Source organism: Centroberyx affinis, unplaced genomic scaffold, assembly GCF_046629955.1.
Source record: "Centroberyx affinis isolate AG114_WGS23_722 - 3 ecotype Tasmania unplaced genomic scaffold, CSIRO-AGI_Caff_v1 ptg001815l_1, whole genome shotgun sequence".
Taxonomy (NCBI): domain Eukaryota; kingdom Metazoa; phylum Chordata; class Actinopteri; order Beryciformes; family Berycidae; genus Centroberyx; species Centroberyx affinis.
In genome coordinates, this window is record NW_027280201.1 from 28,939 (window position 1) to 33,933 (window position 4,995).

Genomic DNA, 4,995 nt, shown 5'->3' on the forward strand with positions numbered 1-4,995 from the left:
ATTCACACAAATACAATCAACGCTACTTAAGAAAAGCGAGCGCTGTCTGCTGCAGTTTGTTAACGGCCGATTTTAAATTAAGAAATAAAAAATATTACGGATTCAACTCGAGTTAAACACAGAAACGTTTCCAAGATCTAATAAACTGATCTGTCAGTATGATGTGAATCCAGAGTCAGTGGGTCTGAACCTGTGACCTCCAGGTCATAAACGAGTCATTTTAACCTCCAGGTCACAACAGTATAGATCTGGTTCCACTGGGGCTCGAACCCAGGACCTTCTGCGTGTAAAGCAGACATGATGACCACTACACTATGGAACCAGTTCCTGTCTTTTCTTCTTCGTCTTTCCTTCTTTTATCCGTCCTCCTCGATCCACCTCCTGTCATCCTGATTTCAAAGACTTAGCAGAGAAAATCCAGATTGTAATGCAGCTTTACTGTTTCCATGCAGTGAAGGAACAGTAAAGCTCTGACTGTCCTCATGACAGGCCTAAACATCCAGTGGAGGTTCTTCTGAGATCTAAAGGAACCAAAGAGAACCTTCAGGTTCCTCAGTAGAAAAGAGTTCTGTGTTCCCTGATGGACTCTCTCTGTCAGAGTTCATAATGTTAACTTCTCAACCTTTTCATCATCCACAAAAAGTGATGCCTATTTGCTTAATAATATCTGTCTGTTGCAGGTGAATTTTTATTAAAATTATTACAAATTATTTTACTTGATTAATACTTTAAACGATTATTTCCTGGGGGAAGCAGAGACGCTGCAGATATTATATTTCACAGGATGAAATATGTCATATAATAACTCAGAAGTACATTTTTGTTTTTATATATATATATATATATATATATATATATATATCTTGCAAACCTCTTGGGTAGTCCTGACCTCCAGGCTGAGAGCAACTGTTAGAGTTTATTGACCATTAAACCATGAGTGTTATGTCATAGTTACATGTCGTATATAGATATATATATATATATATATATATATATATACTGTATCTATACTCTAGATATGTGAGTCTCCAGTGTGGAGCTGCAGGCCTCAGGCTCTCCTCCAGTTTATCGGTTCAGGATTTAATTTCCTTCTTCATGTCTGAGTTTTAACGGAGCGAAACCAAACATGAGGAAATCCTCCATAAAGAGAAAACATGATTCTTCTGTTCAGCAAAACCAGGATCATAAAACTCTTTCCTGCTGTCGCTCCAAAACCACAAACATGAAAAACAGTCAAAAAGCTTATTTTTCACTCACATCTCATGTCGTTTTGAACTCACACAGTGGGAATTTTAATATTTTCCAAAGGCCCAAAGGTTATATGGTTTGTCAACTGATTATAGAAATCAAACTCATGATGCTCTTACCAAGTTTTTATCCTATTAAAACCATATTGCACTGAAAAGTCCTAGATATTTAGTTTTCTGTTATTATATTTCTATTATATTAAATTGATACTGGACTCTTGATTTATTCTGACTTGACTTGGTAATCTACATTTAGACTTGAGACTGACTTGGGACTTGAGTGAAGCTGACTTGGTCTCACCTCTGGTCTTTACCAAACTCAGATCAGCATCAGATTAATTTGTCCGGTTTCATCACTCAGTCTGTCCTTCTAGTCCTGAAGAAGTGAACCAGAGCTAAACCAGGTTTAAACCCGGTTTAAACCTGGTCTAAACCGGGCTCATGTTGCAGCAGAGCGGCTGCAGGTTTCTTGGCGCAGTGGAAACTTATTAAACTTATTAAACCTATTAAACCTATTAAACCTATTAAATGCGACCAGAAATAACACCGCCGGGGGAATATCAAGTCATTTTGCTCTTAAAACGCCTCGAGACACTTCGGCCCGCCGCGGATTAGTGCTTCAAAAATTAGAATGATTATTTTTCATCATTATATTGGAGAGGAAAAGTATCGGCCTAACTGTGTCAGACAGGAGTGACTTTCAGTAGAGTTACTCTCTCTCTCTCTCTCTCTCTCTCCTCCCTTCTCTCTCTCTGTCTTTCTCTGTCTCTCTCTTTCCTCCCCTCTCTCTCTCTCTCCCTCGGTCTCTCTTTACTGCTCTCTCTCCCTCTTTCTCTTTCCCCTTCTCTCTCTTCACCTCTCAGTTCAGTTCAGTTCAGTTCAGTAGATTTATTTAGATCACGTACAGATTAACAAACAGATATACAACAAAAAATTGCATGTGAAGTGAAATGTACAAGACTGTAAATTCATAACAGTAACAATAATACATGTTACATAATACAGTTCAGTTCAGTTCAGTTAAATAAATCAATATGTTGTGAAACCAATAAAGTGTCAGCTGAGGTATTATTATGAACTTCCATTTCATTGATTATTGGACCGTCTCTCTTGGATATGAGATTCCTAAAGTCAGTGAGATTTACCGGTTAAAATAAAGTGTGTGTGTGTGTGTGTGTGTGTGTGTGTGTGTGTGTGTGTGTATCTCTCCCTCTCTGCTGTGAGTTGTGTGTTAATCACTCCAAGGTCAGCTGTGATGCAATATTTCTCCTTCCTGCTGTGTGTGTGGTATGTGTGTGTGTGTGTGTGTGTGTGTGGTATGTGTGTGTGTGTGTGTGTGATGTGTGTGTGTGTGTGTGTGTGTGTGTGTGTGTGTGTGTGTGTGTGTGTGTGTGACCTGGACACCTGCCATGCTGCCACAGTAAATTCCACTCTGGACATTAAAGCGTTTGAAGCTCGCTGCAGTGAAACCTGAGAGGAGAGGAGGAGAGGAGGAGAGGAGGAGAGGAAGAGAGGAGAGGAGGAGAGGAAGAGAGGAGAGGAGAGGAGAGGAGAGAGGAGGAGAGGAAGAGAGGAGAGGAGAGAGGAGGAAGAGAGGAGAGGAGAGGAGGAGAGAGGAGAGGAGAGAGGAGAGGCGGAAGAGAGGAGAGAGGAGGAGAGAGGAGAGGAGGAGAGGAGAGGAGAGAGGAGGAGAGGAAGAGAGGAGAGGAGAGAGGAGAGGAGGAGAGAGGAGAGGAAGAGAGGAGAGGAGAGAGGAGGAAGAGAGGAGAGGAGAGGAGGAGAGAGGAGAGGAGAGAGGAGAGGCGGAAGAGAGGAGAGAGGAGGAGAGAGGAGAGGAGGAGAGGAGAGGAGAGAGGAGGAGAGGAAGAGAGGAGAGGAGAGAGGAAAGGAGAGGAGGAGAGAGGAGAGGAGAGGAGGAGAGAGGAGAGGAAGAGAGGAGAGGAGAGAGGAGGAAGAGAGGAGAGGAGAGGAGGAGAGAGGAGAGGAGAGAGGAGAGGCGGAAGAGAGGAGAGAGGAGGAGAGAGGAGAGGAGGAGAGGAGAGGAGAGAGGAGGAGAGGAGGAGAGGAAGAGAGGAGAGGAGAGAGGAGAGGAGAGGAGAGAGGAGGAGAGTTGCGTCCCGTAACAGTCTCCCCGCTGGTTGGAGGCCTGCAGCTGCCTGGTGTCTCTGCAGCAGCTTCAGAGGCTTCAGAGGGAAACAGGAAGAGAGTTTTCCTGCTCTGAGAGGAAAACTGTCTGACATGTGAAACCAGTCTGTGGCTTTAAGGTTCCTGCTGTCACCTGATGCTCTGTGACTCTTCCTGAAATACTCCTGAGGTTAAATACAGATCTCTGCAGAGGACGCATCAACACACAACTGCCTAACACCCACATACACAACAACACATAACACCCCACATACACAACAACACATAACACCCCACATACACAACAACACATAACACACCCACATACACAACAACACATAACACCCCACATACACAACAACACATAACACCCCCATACACATACACAACACATAACACCCCCATACACAACAACACATAACACCCCACATACACAACAACACATAACACCCCCATACACATACACAACACATAACACCCCCACATACACAACAACACATAACACCCCACATACACAACAACACATAACACCCCCACATACACAACAACACATAACACCCCCCCATACACAACAACACATAACACCCCCACATACACAACAACACATAACACCTCGACATACACAACAACACATAACACCCCCACATACACAACAACACATAACACCCCACATACACAACAACACATAACACCTCGACATACACAACAACACGTAACACCCCACATACACAACAACACATAACACCCCACATACACAACAACACATAACACACCCATACACATACACAACAACACATAACACCCCCACATACACAACAACAACACATAACACCCCACATACACAGCAACACATAACACCCCACATACACAGCAACACATAACACCCCCACACACATACACAACACCTCATAACACCACAGTTCTTATCTCATCTCATCTTATATTAGCCTGTATTGTCATATCGTGTTGTAACTTATCGTATCGTATCATATCGTATCTCAGCTCATCTCGTCTTATCTCATTGTATCTCACCTCATCTTATATTATCTTATCATATCATATCGTAACTCATCTTATCATATTGTAACTTAACGTATCGTATCTTATATTATTGTAGCGTAAGTTATCGTAAGTTATCGTAAGTTATCGTATGGTAACTTATCGTATCATAGCGTAACTAGTAACACTTTACAGTAAGGGTCACTAAGTTAAGGGTTAGTTAATGCTTAATAAGCATTAACTAACCCTTAATTAACAGTTAACTAATGTGTCTGGTAATCATTTACTAATGGTGTTCATGTTAACTAAGGTATTCATTTATACATTATTTAGTAGTCATCTTTATGAACTATTAAATAATGTATAAATTAATACCTTAGTTAACATGAACACCATTTGTAAATTACACATTAGTTAACTGTTAATTAAGGGTTAGTTAATGCTTATTAAGCATTAAGTAACCCTTAACTTAGTGACCCTTATTGTAAAGTGTTACCACGTAACTTGTCGTATCTTATCGTAGTGTAGCTTAACTTATTGTATCTTATCGTGTCTTATCTTATGTTATCATATCTTATCGTATCTTAAGAATAAAGTGGATTTAATTGGTGAAATCAATAAGGAT

The 4,995-nt window shown here is 41.3% G+C and overlaps 1 non-coding gene across 1 annotated transcript; it reads right to left on the reverse strand.

Annotated features, from left to right (window-relative positions):
• Positions 1–249: 249 nt before the first annotated feature.
• trnav-uac (transfer RNA valine (anticodon UAC)) lies at positions 250–322 on the reverse strand. Its single transcript has one exon. It is a non-coding gene; the product is annotated as a tRNA-Val (tRNA).
• Between the last annotated feature and the right edge of the window lie 4,673 nt (positions 323–4,995).